Genomic DNA, 16,582 nt, shown 5'->3' with positions numbered 1-16,582 from the left:
CTTATGCTTGCGTCGTCTCAGTTTGCACGTTCGAGTCAACGACGCAAGCAGAAGCACAAGCTCAAGAAAACGGAAATCGTTCCATTCTCTTGTGCTTGTGCTTCTGTCGTTGAGTCGGACGTGCAAACGGGGCGACACAAGGCGCTTATGCTTTCGTCGCACCAGTTTACACATAGGTTTTCTTGTGCTTATGTTTGCGTCGTACGTGTAAACCAGGCTTTAGCACAAAAGGCCTATTTTCAGATTGCATCAATACTAAATTTCACAAATGACAATGCTTGAAGACCTTGAAAAGTGAAATTTCGTCATATGTAGAATACACGTGAAAAAGATACGAAGAGTAGAAACTATTTAAACCATCAGTATTCCTATATTCGGTAAAAAAATTAAAATGAACAGATTGGTTGAACGAAACAATTGCTATCTATTCATCTACAGTAACATATAAAATTAGTTGAAAGAAGAATCTCATCATTCTTTTAGCTAAATATAGTCAACTCCCTCTAATGAGGACACCCTCGGGACCGCGAGTAAGTGACCTTAATAAACAAAAGTCTTTAAATTGTGGGTCTTTATTTCAGGCAAACGTCTGTAATTTATTTTTTGCGGGCATTTAGTTGCTGTCCGTAATCGTCGAAGTGTCCGCAAGGCGCCTAGAGTTGACTGTATTTCGTTTCGTTGATCCATTCAAAATTCTTTATTACTTTTCTCAGCGCTTATGTTCTGGGTAGTAAGTAGCTGTTGCAAGTACGACAATAATTTCTTTCTTAACTTCCCTTCAACCGCCGATCCACTGTAAAATTTACTTTCCCGACCGTAGAACTGGCGACCACTGACTCACTCCTCAGATCCAATTCACTGAAATCACAAGTCCAGTCCACCACACTTGAGCTGAGTAACCGCGTCTAAAGCTTCACTTTTTGTTTGTGATCGATGCTACCTTGTGATCGAGTGGCAAAGAAGTAAAATTTCCTCTATTTGAAGGTAAGACAAACTATTTTCAGTGTTTCCCAAACGTAAATTATTTCTTTAGGTGTTAGGATCGATCGATAGAAACGAGCAAAGTGCAATTTCAACTGACAGATGATCGAAGAAGGTTTAGCTGTCTTGCCCGCCGATGGGCGCCATTTTGAAAGTAGGGCATTAATTGGAACATTCTACGAGCTGTTTTTGTTGTCGTTTAATTTTGGCAAAGTCTGACTTCTAACATATTTGCTTCCTATAAGCTGAAAGCGACATTGCCACAGGACTTACGATGAGTTTTGGTCAAACTGCACAAATTATTTCGAAGAACCGTTCCTCGAACACTGATGAACATCACAACTTCATGCTGATTGAAGTGTGTCATTCAGACATGGGTAACTCCGTTAGATTTTGTTGCCTGAAGGCTCTTTTTTGGGCATTCACCTAGGCAGCTGCCGAGACTGGCAAATAAGTTCAGTTTTTAGTGAGAACTTATGCAGGAAGACCCTGAAGCGAGAACAAAAGACTGAAACAATAGCCAAATTAAGCGGTCTTGAGCCGCGAAGTTGTGAGCATATCCTTTTGTTCTTTGTATGTGAAGGAACTCCAAAGAATCACTGTGGAGTCTTTTGCAATCTTTTAAAAAAGAGATCGTACATGTAGTATTCACTGAATTAAACTTTTTTTCTCGAACAAGTCAAATTTTAGTTTCTCAAAAATATATAATTATATTTTAGTTAAAAACCTGATCTGTGATTTTGAACACAGCCTTCTATGACTTGAGCCTATGGCTAAAGCTTGTGTTTATACTTCCAAAGGCGTGAGAAACTTAGAGCCTTGGTTGGAAATTTGAGATGAGATTTTGTATACAGCGATTGTTTAACTTTTTGACTTAAAAGGGAGAATGTGTGATGGATTGCTATCACTGGATGAGACTCCATTTAGTGAACAGGGTTTGCTTATTGTCTATTTCTTAGTTTGCGTTACAATTGAGTGTTTTTTAAAATCTCGATCCTGAAGCAGTGTATGGTGAGTCGATGTTATGATGATGATTAATTTTTCTAGCTTCCTCTGGGTACTTCCACAGGCAAGCTTACAGTTTTTTTTTTTTTTTTTTTTTGAGTCAATAACAGGAAACAAAAGAGGTTCAAAATGAGATGATCCAGAAGCAAATCTACGACAAAAGAAAACTATCTCACCCACTTTTAAGGGTTTGTGATCTTTGGTAACCTGCTCCATCCTTGGCAAATTTTCTGACATAAGTAATAAGGGAGAACAATAGCTTGAATATATGAATACCTAATAACCCCAAAATTTGGGGTACACACTTAATAAATTGCTGTCACGTGTTAATGAGGTTGAATTATAGGACATAGAAACAGCTGAAATATCAGGTGATATTTTCTTGATTGAGGAACAAACTGGTAACATTTTTATCGATTTTTCCAATAGAACGTGGAAGAACTGAAGAAAATTCACCAACATTTGCAAGTTGTCACTTGTTGTAAGTAATGATGATGTGATTTGTTCACTCTTATTTTATCTCTTAGTACACAGGGGTTATTGGTCTATTTTGTGGACTGTATTTCACTGTATGGCCCACTTAATTTAAACTAGCTCTGCTAAATTGGATGCCCCTGGATAAATATTGAATTAAATAAATAAATAATTTGAAAGTTTGCTTTCTCATGCACTGGATTAACCTCAGAGATATAATAAATATCTTATTAACCTAGTTTTCTTGGTCCATGCTTTAAGTTTAGTTATGAATCCTTGTTGTTCCCATTGATTTTTCGGGAAAAAACTTGGTCTGTAACTTACAGTAGAGACCTCAAACTTTGTTGGTAAGAGGTATACATGTATATACACCTGTACGCTGTAAATCTAATTATTTATATTTATCGCGATCCTGGGGGATCATCCCATTGCGCTGAGACGATGTTATTTTGCGATACTGTTGTCTCAAAATGACGGTTTCTGATTGGCTCAAAAACTGTCATGTAAGTATGACAGCGCGGCACTTAAATGGGTTCGGCGTGCACAGATCAAAATTTTTTGTCTGTGAATGAACATGCGATGTTGGATGGTGTTGTTTATTTCTTTTCATTTGAGTTTACAAAGCTCCTGACACTGTTCAAGGACCATTTATAATATTATTTTTGTGGTGAACATGTACCATGATACAGCAGATGCAACTTTTTTATTGAAGGTAAGCGAAAATTCGATGAAGAGAAATTTACTTAATAGACTTTCTTGAGTGTGAAAGCGGCCACGGTAAATAACAATGAGCTTAAAATTTTCATTTTCAACGCAAAAGGATCTGTTTCTTTCTGATGTCTCTTATCTCTAGAAAAATTTGCTCCAAGAGCTCTGCTGCGTTCTCTTTAATGGCTCAGGTCTGTCAACTTGATCTTCTTGTCGTAGCGACGAACGGCAGACTCAGTAATGTTTACAGTATTCTTTGCTACTTGGTCTCCTTCAAATTTCTAAATCTCCACGGCATGTAAGCTAGGATAACAGTGCTCTGTTTTCGTTTTTGGGTACTAGTATGGTTCCTCTTTTTATTCTTGCTTCTGGTTGTGAGGTTTATTCATCACTGTTTTCATGTTGTTGTTTATATCTAGGCAGTAACAAATTTTCAATAACATTTGCTGGTAAAATGTTCAAACCTACTAGCTCGTCTATTTCATCAATGGTATGTGCTTTATGGACTTTAAATTTTTGCAATTTCTTTGTTTTGACGTAAAAATTAAAGCCAAAAATTCAAATGACCCGCCCCGAGAAAAAATTTTGCGCACGGATATTACCATGGCTACAGTTTAACTGAAATAAGAATTTTTCTTTCAATCAGCCCATGATTTGTACTTTATCCATTTACTGTCTCCAACAAAATGTCAGTATCGCGATAAAAAATACGACTTTATATTGACGGCGTTAGGAGAAAATATATTCCGTATTGGGCGGAGTCGCGAAGCTAGCCGTCAATATAAAGTCTTGCTGTCTCAAAATCGAATTTAGTTTATAGTATTTACTTGATTTGCCAGGTAGTGAAACATTAGCTTCATATATATTTTTCTATTTTCTTTCCTGCCCTGACCACTTTTGAATATTTTTAATAATCTTCCTACTGCTAGGATTATTGAATATGTATATATGTACCAGTATGTATGTATAGGTATATGTATAATTCCACCTTGGACATCACAGCTAATACTATTTTCTGCATTTCAACCGAGCGATATTTGGATTTTTAATAAAAGCTGGATCTTTATTAAATTGATAATGAAATTATTAATTATAATTGAATTAATGCATGGCATTTCTCCATTAAAAAAGTCATAAAAATTAAAAATTATAATGCTTGACTCATTCTAGTGAGATAACCACACTAACAAAAGCTGAAGTAATGTGAGTTATCCAGCATGGCACATGCAGTGCTTTTGATTTTGTGGTACTTATATTACACCTGAACTTTGGCAGATTTAGTGTAGCAATATTTTCTATTTTTCCTTTTTGTCTTCAAGGAATAGTGGAGTCATTTTAGCTTTAGCAATATTGGAATGCCACATTTTGAATTTCTTATTTTTAACCCAGCATAAATTTTGGTCGTAATTGTGCAACATTTGATCAGCTGAGTTGAGGCAAGTTTTCTTTGATTTTTTCTCTCAGAATTGTGTAAAGGATTTGAGATCTTTGAACATTTCAGGTTGCTCATAATATTTTCTCGTTAAGTCTGGTCCTTTTAAGAGTGTGTTAAAACCCTGGTTGGCTTAAGAGAAAGACCATTTACTTTAAATGTGAATTAGGGAGAAACGAAGAAATTCCACACATTGATGTAAGATTTGAACCCACAACCTTCCGTGATCTAGTCGGATGCTCTAACCACTGAGCTACTGGAGACTCTATGGTGAGCAAGGGTCAAATGTGGGTATCGACTGGAACTGCATCGCGCGGCTTTATTTTTTTTTTCGCAACCATTTATTTTGGAGGGAATTTTCTCTCCTAAAGAAAGAAAGAATGGCTGAGGTCTTGAGTACTCAAGGCTGAGGGCATTGATTTCCCGATTGGACCAACCTAGGTCGGTGAAAAGCATTTTTTTCTTACCTCATTGATTGGTCAACTATGTGCTAGCTTTACATATTGTTTTTCACAAATGACTTTGTTATTTGTGAATTTACATTGATGTTTTAGTTTGTAATGTATGAAGAATACTTCATTTTTCTACCATTGCCCCCAATCAGGGGGGGCTGGCAGCTATCTTTGATCTTGCCGCTTTTCGGAAAGACATGATCGCCCTAGTAAAGAAATCTGTCAATCATTCGAAAACCGTAACGAGCATGCGCGAAATGCGAAGGATTCATGCTTGATTCATGCTGTTTTGTCCGTGGCGACTCGATGGTGGAAAACGCATTCGTATTAAGTTATTGTTTACTTACTGTTAGCATGTTTTTTTGCGGTTGTATGAAGTTTGAACACTACGATTAATCAAGACCGCTGAAATTTTATTATTGCTTGTTATTTGCAAAATATTATCTTTACTGTCAAAAACTGAACAAAAAACAAATCAACTTTGATGAGTTTAAGCAACGTATTGCCTTCAAACTTCACATTGAAGGCCTTTCATAATTCAACCTCTTTAATATTCATTATTTACTTAGTCTACTTAGTCTATATTTAAGATGCCTGTTACAACTTGTGTTTGTGTGTACGTTTTTTGTGCATGTGTCCAGTGTTGTGTAACTGTGTGTATTTCTGAAATGTAAAACTACAAATTGTAATCTTGTTATTTCCAATAAAGATTTGCATTAAAAAAAAAAAAGAAAAGACCGCTGGAACGAGGTGCCAGCCTTGTTTTAGGTTAGTAGAGCCGTCAGAATTGCAATTGCGAGCGACATGTTTTCAGCTGAGATTTTACCAGCGAGTGTGTGTGGTGAAGAATATGATTTCTAATGTAGCAAACGATTATGGTTTTCGTCGTCTCAGGAAGATATTGTACGTCGACAAAATAGTAGATTTCAATTTCGATACTTGTTCAGTTCTGAAGAAACTAGAAGCCACGCAGTGTTTCACGACTGTCATCGTGAAAGCCCAGAATGTAAGCTTATTTCTGAAGATCGGCTTGGAACTTTAATGTAAGCTTATTAAAAGTATTTGTCCCACGTTTCATGCGTATTAACTGTTGAAAGTGTCGTTACGAATGAAACAGTATGTTTATTTTATGGAATTCTCCCTCTGTTTAAATGTTGCGTGACGACAGTTATTCCTGTAAGTTTAATTTTAATGCACAAATGGTTTAAATGCATACCGGTGCACAAGGAAAACGGCTTGAGTTAAGAAATTTTTTAGTTAAGAAAATTTTGCAACTGGAAAGGATAGCTTATAAAGATCTCAGAAGAAGATTGGTCAACATTATTGTGAATAGAGCTACCAGGTTTGTATGAGCGGTTGCAAGGGTGTTTGTCTCTTGTCTGTACGGGGAGATTAACTTGTGTGAAAAGGCATTCAGACCCTTATTCTCCTGGCAAAAAATTGGCCGGGAAGTTGAGTTCAGTAGCACTGGGTGAACAATGTACTGATTCACTGAGATCCTGTAGAAACCACATGCATATGCAGAAACCTTGGAAGGTACATGTAAATATTATTGTCTTACCTGTCACCCTTTAAAAAAGATGTCCATGACCACCTGTATCGGTATGGTGGTTTTCCCCCATTGGTGGATGCCAAAATGGGGCTATTAGGAATACACCCTAAAACCCAACTGCAAGGGAGATACAGTAACAAATAGATCCCGGGATGGCAAATCAACCATGGTTTCTCTATGTATGCAACAGCCATTTCGAAGAAGACAATCTAAATTATCACCCCTTGATTACTGAAGTGTTTCTAGCAACTCGAGGATTAACCCAGCTGACCACATTACTCTGCAGTATAATTATGTCATCAGCACATGACAATATACATCAGAACTGTAACATATTGCAATACTGTTTAATTGGTACATATTGTGTAAGTGTAACATAGTCAAGTATAATTAGCATTTTGTAAATTATGCAATTACTGCACATTTTCACACACTTGCACAGTGTAATGACTGGCTGGAGTATTGCTGTTTAGCACCCTGCCTCTTTTATGTTCCAGCTCTCACTCCAGAGGTATGACAGACAAAATCTAAAATAATGAAAGATAACTTCATCTCTTTAAAATGATGATATTTATTACCAAGCACACATACCGAATTCAAAAGTCAATATTTGTGGCTCACTTGGCAAAGTTGAAGAGCAAAGTGCTGCTAACATCACGTCTCAACTTTTCACCATTTAGAAGAGATTGGAAGAGAAAATCTGTTGAGAGTATGATAGTAACAATTTAACTTAAGAAAAACAGAAAATTAGATCACCAGAACCTCCAGTGGGTAGTTGCTGTAAGGGAGGAAATTCTACAGTGTACTTAAATGAAAAAATAGGGAAGGTAACGATAAAGTAGAATAAAGGAAGTCTTACTACCTCTCGCAAGTGTCAATTTCTACAAGAGCCAGTCGCTGGTTACAGTATTTTCGTTTTTCACTGCAGAATTTGCATCCGTGATCCCTCTTGATGACCAAACTTCAGGTAAAAGAGCGACCGTAACCTTCCTGTGATGTTTGAACGTTGAATAGCCAAATTGTTTGCGAATCTGCACAGACGCGCTTTCACATAAAATCGCCGCCATGTTTGTTTATCAAAATATCAGTACTTAGTCCTGCTCGGCCAAGTTTCTTAACTGGGGCGATCATGTAAACTCGGATCCAGGCCTCGCTGCTGACCCCCCCTGCCCCCAATTTTCCCAAATAATCTGATACTTAGCCTTGACTAACTTTAGCAAACATGACTGTAATAATCTTCTAAAATGCCAATTTGGGCTAGTAGGTTTTGCACTTTCAAAGCACTGGGCTACTGAATGGCAATAAAAGTGAAAATTATTTCAGAGTAATAAGCAAATTGACAGAAGAAACAATAAAACAAAGGGTTGCAGATTTTATAGAATTTGCCAGCTTGCAACATTACTTGAAAATAAAGCTAAAAGAAACAAGCCATTCCCCTTTTTGAGTTGTCCTTTTGTGAAAGCGCTGCTTCTTGTTAGTGATTAGCCATGGGTGAATTCATGTTGAACTTGTAAGTATCATGCCTCATTTACGGTACATAACATAAAACTTGTTTAAGAGTTTGAATTACTGTAAATGATCTAATAGACGCCACCTCTTAACTAAACGTCTCTTGTCTACCAAGCTTCCCACCCTCCACCTCCCCACCCCCGCTGTTAAGTTAGTAAGAAAGGCCCCCTGTCTTATTGGTGGTTTTTGCCTCACACATCATCATGCAAGTAAAAAAATAAAATCCTTAACTATTCAATAGATAAAGTCAAGAAATTTATATGTTGTAGAAGAGTGATACATAAACAACAGCTGTGCGATATCTCATAATCCAGTTATTTGAGAAAATGTACCACGAAAAATTACAGAGTTGAGCATGGGACGCCATGTTGGTGTCCCATCTGAGGGGCACCAAAATGGCGCCCAGAAACCAGCAAAACACCTGGAGTTTACTTTGGCTATTTCAAAGCCTTTCTTCTCTCTACTTAAATTTCACACATTGATATAGATGTTTCTATTACATGTTAGCTGATCAGACCTAAAAAAACGAGGCAAATCGATGTCTTCATGAATGTGACATGTTTAGAGCAGCAATCCTTCTGTCACGCACTGCGCAAAAATCTAAAATTCTAAATGCTCTATTTTCAAACAAAAAATGCTATACTGCTGAAAACAAGCAAGCCAATGGAAATTTATATTTTCTTTTATGTGATAAAGATAAAAACCCAAAATTGTGTTTAGTTACGAATTTCAGTTTTTTTATGACGTCTTGTGAAAACCAACATGGCAATTACTCCAAATGTACTAGGAAATAGAGAAACAGAGCAAAATCAGCTGATTTGTGCAGTTTCTTACTTCATTATGGAATGGGTGTTGACAGCCTGGTCACGGCTCTCTACAGATGTGATTGCTAAATCGTTCAAGTCCTGTTCGTGGAATCTCACAGTTGATGAGTCAGAAAGTCATTGCCTCAAGAAGGGTCAACCGTGTGAAGTAGGAGCGAAGCGGTTAGAGGCACAACTCTCCATGCTGAATGAGCCAAACCTCCCAAGCCCTTTCCAAGCCATTACTGACTCATACATTAATGAGGCTAATGATGACAAGACAACAACCCTGTACAAGGATTCTGACATCCACATTAAGATTTGAAGGAGCAATATGGTCTCTAGATGGCCGAGGGGTACCAATGGGTGGACTGGATTGGATAGTCTGTTATTTTTAAACTATCTTGACATTTTTGCCTATTAAAGCATATTAGTTTTATTGAGCTTGTTACAGTTATGGGAATAAATGCCCCTAAAATTAAATAGATGCCTTGGGTGTCTATAAGATCATTCACAGTATTTGTAACATAGACTTGACTTCAAATATATATGGTTTCAAATTAGAACCAAGCAAAGGTTTAACTAGAGAAATTTATCTTGTTTACGTGGACTATTTAATAGGATGAGATTACAGAACCTGAAAGTATTTCTAATTAATGGGATGGTAACAAGTTTGGGAATTTTTTTCCTTTCTAACATTATTGTTACATGTCTGAGCGTCTTCCCTTCAAACTACTTTCCAGTATCAAAGCAAATCTTACCAGCCTCTCAGTACAATATGGATCAGTGTTTATCATGGTGACTTAATTCATAGCTATAGCTCAATTTATTTTGTATAAAAATAAAGTGATGTTCGGTCCAAAACAGTGTCCTTATCAGGGTTTGAATATATTTCCAAAACTTTTTATTATTTTTATTATTTTGTTTCAGAGCTTAAGAAGGGTAAACTGTATGTGGAAAGGTTATTCATGGATAAGAGACAAGCAGACAATCAAGGGACACTTAAAAGCGTTCATATTGGAGGGAAACATGAATGCAAACAGTGTGGCAAGTGTTTTAGTGTAGCAGGGCACCTAAGGAGACATAAAAGAGTCCATACTGGAGAGAAGCCTTATGAATGCAAACAGTGTGGAAGGTGTTTTAGTCAAGCAGGGCACCTAAGGAGACATAAAAGAGTCCATACTGGAGAGAAGCCTTATGAATGCAAACAGTGTGGAAGGTGCTTTAGTCAAGCAGGGCACCTAAGGACACATGAAAAAGTCCATACTGGAGAGAAGCCTTATGAATGCAAACAGTGTGACAAGTGTTTTATTTTAGCAGGGAACCTAAGAATGCATGAAAGAGTCCATGCTGGAGAGAAACCTCATCAATGCAAACAGTGTGGCAAGTGTTTTAGCCAAGCAAAACACTTAAGGACACATGAAAGAGTCCATACTGGAGAGAGGCCTTATGAATGTAAACAGTGTGGCAAGCGTTTTAGTCAAGCAGGGCACCTATGGACACATGAAAGAATCCATACTGGAGAGAAGCCTTATGAATGTAAACAGTGTGGCAAGTGTTTTAGTCGAAGAAACGCCTTAAGAATACACAAAAGAGTCCATACTGGAGAGAGGCCTTATGAATGTAAACAGTGTGGCAAGTGTTTTATTCGAGCAGGAGATTTAAGGATACATGAAAGAGTCCATACTGGAGAGAAGCCTTATGAATGTAAACAGTGTGGCAAGTGTTTTAGTGTAGCAGGGAACCTACGAATGCATGAAAGAGTCCATGCCAGAGAGAAGCCTTATATATGCAAACAATGTGGCAAGTATTTTAGCCAAACAGGAGACTTAAGGACACATGAAAAAGTCCATACTGGGGAGAAGCCTCATCAATGCAAACAGTGTGGCAAGTTTTTTAGTCACGCAGAGCACTTAAGTACACATGAAATAGTCCATACTAGAGAGAAGCCTTATGAATGCAAACAGTGTGGCAAGTGTTTTAGTGAAGGAGGAAACTTAAGGAGACATAGAATAGTCCATACTGGAGAGAAGCCTTATGCATGTAAACAGTGTGGCAAGTGTTTTAGTCAAGCATGGTACCTAAGGACACATGAAAGAGTCCATACTGGAGAGAAGCCTTATGAATGTAAACAGTGTGGCAAGTGTTTTAGTGTAGCAGGGGCCCTAAGAAGGCACGAAAGAGTCCATACTGGAGAGAAGCCTTATGAATGCAAACGGTGTGGCAAGTGTTTTATCCAAACAGGAGACTTAAGGACACATGAAAAAGTCCATACTGGGGAGAAGCCTTATGAATGTAAACAGTGTGGCAAGTGTTTCAGTCAAGCAGGGCACCTAAGGACACATGAAAGAGTCCATACTGGAGAGAAGCCTTATGAATGCAAACAGTGTGGTAAGTGTTTTAGTGTAGCAGGGAGCCTAAGAATACATGAAAGAGTCCATACTTGAGAGAAACCTTATGAATGCAAACAGTGTGGCAAGTATTTTAGTCAAGCAGGAAACTTGATGACACACGAAAAAGTCCATACTGGAGAGAAAGTTTCCAGATGCAAGCAGTACAGCAGGTGTTCTGGCCAATTGAGAAGTCTAAGAAGGCATAAAAATGCCCACAACGATGCTGCAAATTGTGGTAGAGATAAGAAACTGATACAAACCCCGTTTTGCAAAAATCTCAGTCAGACCATTGTCAAACACCCATCTGTTGGATTTGTCAAGAGGAGCTTAGCAGCGAAGCGCTTCTTCTTGAACACTATGAAAATAATATGACAAGTGTTTAGCTTAAATCACTGCTCTACGATCGTTTACGCCAGAGCTGTCTTTTTCGTGGCTGGATGTTAGTTGAAAAATGCAAATTTACTGTTAAGGATTCGCTTCATTTCAATACTGATAAAATAAGTGAGGAATTCATGAAGCTTCCAGTTACAAAATTTTAGTTGAACCTCGACCCCCGCTTGATATGGACACTTGTTATTATGAGCTGAAGATCCAAACATTTTTCTCAAATTAACCCACTCATACAGGCATCTTGGTTATACAAACACTATATAACAGTTCTGAAGGTATCCATAATAACCGGGTTTCACTGTACAGTTTATCACGAACAACAACTACAAGGTCAATGGCTAAAAGAAGAGTGGAATACAATGACACCCTGTATTTGTGCTATCGCGAGTGATACCTAAAGATTTCCTTAGCCCACATTTTTTAAACAGGTGAAAAGTAAAAAACTGAAACCTTTCGTGAACTTAGAAGTTACTCAAACGCATGAAAATTACCCGTAATAATGAGGTGTCCACATTCACCGGGTGTTTTGGGGGTATGTGTAAAGTTGATAAACGGATAAGAAATTGGAGGACTGCTTTTCATGGAATTAAGGTGATCAAGTCTTGCGTGGAATTGTAGAACTCTGTATATAGTTTATGCTGTGAACAGTTTCAGTTTCTGTCTTTTAGAGTTTGGGACGGCTATGTGAGATTATAAAACATGGATCAAGAATTAGCCACCGAGTGATTATTCCTGGAGGAAAAATAACCAAATCATGTCACTTGCCTGAATATTTTCCGTTTAATGATGTGAAAAGAGTTTTAAAGTATATTTCGTTCGAATTTGCTGCACAATAGCACCGTTGTTGTTGTTGTTTAATGTTACCGTTGTAAACAAAACTAAACAATCGAATAGTCCTTATACAAAAATGGGTGACATTTTAACTTCATTGAAATTAGCCTCACTAGCCTCGTTCACGGTGAAATATTCTTTTGATTTTTGAACTGAATAACGAGGTTAGTGAGGCTAATTTGAATGCAAACAAAAGAATATTAAAATGTCAGCTATTTTGCATAGGGTCTATAAATGTTTAATAATGGTTAATTGTTCACTTTGTATTTATTTTAACGTGGAAATCGTTTAGAGAAAAGACACCCAACTCTCACATCCCTGTTTGTTACTGTTATTGTTCGTATTGGTAAAGGGTTTTTCTATTGTTGTTGTTGTTGTTATTGACAAAGTAATTTTGTTAGTTTTGAATACTAAAATTTTAAACTCTTTTAATTGTATGAAAACATTGGCCAAGTACAATGGCTGTAATCACTGTGTAATCCGCGAAAAAACATTTAAAAATATACTTATCGGGCCCGGTAAGTTACCGGGACTTTCGAGATACGGGCCCCTGGTATCTGGCAAGTCTACATTTTCGGCCAGTAAGTTCCGACAGTCTGGTTGCGCATTGTGAGTTGTCAGTTGTCAACTCATCGATCGCTTCATTCAATGCTTAGGATAAATTAGCGAAACTAATCAAGGAATCTGGTTTGGTTCTCTAGTATTCATAACACACAAGTAATTAAAGAAGTTTTGGAACTTCATCACAACACCACCTATACTTACTTCACGGGATCAGAAAAAACGCTTTTTGTTTGAACCACTTGCCATCCGTGTGCTGCTTCGAATTCTTGCCGAACATAGTTGCACGTTACTGAGGAAATTTGTGACTCAGTAGCTTTCTCATGGTTGCTCGCAAATTGTTCTTTTGTAAGCTTTCGCTTACCTGCGGTGGGGAAGAGAATGGCCATAGGTCCGTGAGCGAACAGATCACATTTGACCGTTAGGGAGCCTGTTTACAGTCAAGCTAGGGCTTCACATCTGGCCGTGGATAAAAACGAGAGGATTGGGCCCGACAGAAAACGGAAAATGAAAAAGATGGAAGATAAAAGAAATGAACGACTGAATGAAGGAAAGAACAAATGAAGGTGCCCCGTACCATTTTACCGAACCTTCCTCGCCCTTTTTGTTCAAAAACGACTTTGTTTTCGTTTTTGGAAAAACATGAAGTGCCATATTGTAAGAGTCCGATCATTACGCTTTATTTCACTCATTTTTTGCAAATAACCCACCCCTCCTTCATTTATTTTTTTTTTCGTTCGTTCCTTCATTCATATTTTCATTTACTCATCAGTCGATAGAGGGAAAAGTGGGAGGGTTTTTGGCGCCTGACTACCATACATTCAAGTAATTTCGCATACCCACTGGTACTGTAATAGTTTATATTGTTAAAAGAGTTTTCGCTTTCTGTGTTTACCGTTGCTGTTATTATTGTCCGCTAAGTAATTAAATATGGTGTACATTAACATCTCCAACGGAACGATGCGCGTTTTCTCTTCACGGGTAACAAACGTGCACGAATGCATGGATGGAATTGGAAAAAGTGAAAACTAGCTGAAGAGGGAGATCTGGAATGGCGCGAGCCAACACCTTTTTCACAATTTTTACTTGAGACCGTTTTCCACCTTGTCCACCCCTGTCATGTTGAGTTGTCTCTATCCCCGTTGGAGTTTTCATCTGTCACTAAACTATATACTGATCAGTCCGTTAAGGTTCATCCTGTCGGTTGTGATAGACTGCGCGCTTGTTGCACACTTATCGGTGGCTCCATTTGATGCACAGGACACAATAACGGGTACTAATATTGGAATTCGTACAGTATTTGTGATAGCTAAGTAAATGAAGGTTTTTCGAACTTCACCATGGTAGTTCTAATATGTTTTTCACACCTCAAAATAAATGTTTTTTGTGTGCACCGCTTGTACTGCGTGCACTACCTTCGATAGCAATTTCTGTTCAGTTTTGAAGAAGTGAAAAGAAAAATCCTGTCGGACAGGGTGATTCTTACTGAACGGAGTCGCAATTTGTGACTGGAGTGCTTTCAAGTGAGACAGGTCGCTATTATTGTTTCCGTTCAGAAAAAGTTGAACTGATGTTGGTCAAATGCTGGATGAACGGAGTTCTTAAACGGTTTCAACGTCATTCAACGAATGAGAGTTTCAACAATGTTGAATGACTTGTTCAAATGCCCCCAAAAGTTTTGTTCAACGGAGCGTTAAAAGAATGTTGAAGCAAACATACGTTAAAACCGTTTAAAACTGCCTTTTAAAGGCTTTGCTGCGTGCGCACACGTTTCCGCGTTTTCTACCCATTTAGACACTGACTGAGTCAGTGCACGCAAACTGTCTTTGTTTAAATACATTTTTAGTTTATTTTCGTGGTATGTCTGTAAAGTAGCTGCCTGATTAGCTAAGAACATTTACCACGTAAGATAAAGGGTATTGTATTGCATTGCATTGTATTGTATTGTCTTACTCTGGCTTATCGGCAGTGAAGGACAGGTGTTTAGCTGAACGAAGGATGGAGAAGTTTCCCCGTCCCCATAGTTTGTCTCTTAAAAGCCTGTTTGCGGCCAAACTAGGGCTTCACATTTGGCTGTGGATGAAAACGAGAAAATTAAACCCATTAAAAAACAAGTTGAACAACCTCTATAAAGCATTAACTCACGAAAGGTCCGCGGCAATGACGCTTGAACACCTCGGCGGAATCGTCAGTTCATCATCTGGCCATCTGGACCACTACTAGAGTGTTACAAAACCGATTGTCTCTATTTTCCGATTGTCTCTATTTTCCGAGAACATTGTATTGGACATTCCAGGGCATTTTAGGGAACATTCTAGAACATCTTAGAATGCTGAGTGATGGATAATATAGTTGTCTTTAAATAGCATGCACTGATGCAATATTATTGAAAATAGATTTTAGAGGGTTCTAGAACCTTGTTGCATGACTATATCTATTGATCAGTAACTGTATTATCGGCTCTTAATAATGTTTTTGAGAGGCTGCTGGTATTACAGGTTAATGAGTTCTATTTGAAAAATATTTCACAGTTACGAGACTTCCTTGATCAAACGTACTCAGGATTTGCAGTATGTCCAGTAGGTTCTCTTCGGAGAAAACATTTGGTAAAACCGATCGCGTTCTTCAATCTGATTGGTCAATGAAAACTGGTCCGATGCAATTCGCCTCAACGATTTTCATCTTTGCTTGCACGCTCCTAGACGCAAGACTTTCAAAAAAATCTGTCTTGAAACTTCTGTCCTCTTTGCAAGTTGCTTCATGCATCTATTAAAGCTTAACGTTTTATTAAACTGCGACAAGTTCTCCCAAACATAATTATTTTTTTTCATAGTGTTGTCTCTCTGTTCAAGTGAGCGAGAAGATCTGGGTACGAGGTTAGGCATTGCAGCTGCAAGACTTCCTTGGTCAAACTGACTCAGGATTGGAGGCGAAGTCTTGACAATAAAGAAAGCGCTGCTGTAATATCGATGAACTTTTCAAACCCTTTTGGATAAGATACCGAACGCACTTTAACTGGCTAAGCCTGTGCAGGGGTATAGTAAAAACAATGAGCAATAGTTGTGCGCTTCTTCCAGACTGTTTTAAGTGTAGGATGCAATGTGTGAAGAAAGGCAACACGTTCTTAGAATGGCAAGAGGTGCAGCGAGGACTACCCCAAGGCAGCGTCCTAGGAACGATGTTTTCTTATGTTCTTATAAACGGTTTGTACTTACAAATGAAAACTGTAGAATGGAATACATATATGGTGAACTCTCTATATCTGATATAAACCCAACTTTTTTTAAAGAACGTATTGTGAATGAGGTGAACACGGCCAACGTATGGTACAAATTCAACGGAATTGCAAATCCAAATAAATATCAAGGGATGTTACAGCGGTTACCAATAACACGCGACCTATCGCCTTCATAAGACTCCGATAAAGTTTCGTTTTGGTGGACGTCAATCATAGAAAAGCCGTTGAAATTATTTTGAATTCTGAGAACATT

General features: G+C 37.9%; 1 protein-coding gene and 1 pseudogene across 2 annotated transcripts in view; one reads left to right on the top strand and one right to left on the bottom strand.

Moving 5' to 3' along the window:
• The window catches only part of LOC146460115 (uncharacterized), a 457,503-nt gene that overhangs the window by 210,787 nt on the left and 230,134 nt on the right, over positions 1 to 16,582 (bottom strand). The window lies entirely within an intron of this gene.
• LOC146460133 (uncharacterized) lies at positions 388 to 12,894 on the top strand (annotated as a pseudogene). The gene is made up of 3 exons (XR_014857683.1): positions 388 to 984; positions 2,416 to 2,467; positions 9,847 to 12,894. The product of XR_014857683.1 is annotated as an uncharacterized LOC146460133 (transcript).

The sequence above is a fragment of the Pavona decussata genome, unplaced genomic scaffold, assembly GCF_977016875.1.
Source record: "Pavona decussata unplaced genomic scaffold, jaPavDecu1.1 SCAFFOLD_214, whole genome shotgun sequence".
Taxonomy (NCBI): domain Eukaryota; kingdom Metazoa; phylum Cnidaria; class Anthozoa; order Scleractinia; family Agariciidae; genus Pavona; species Pavona decussata.
This window is presented reverse-complemented; position numbering and strand designations above follow the sequence as displayed.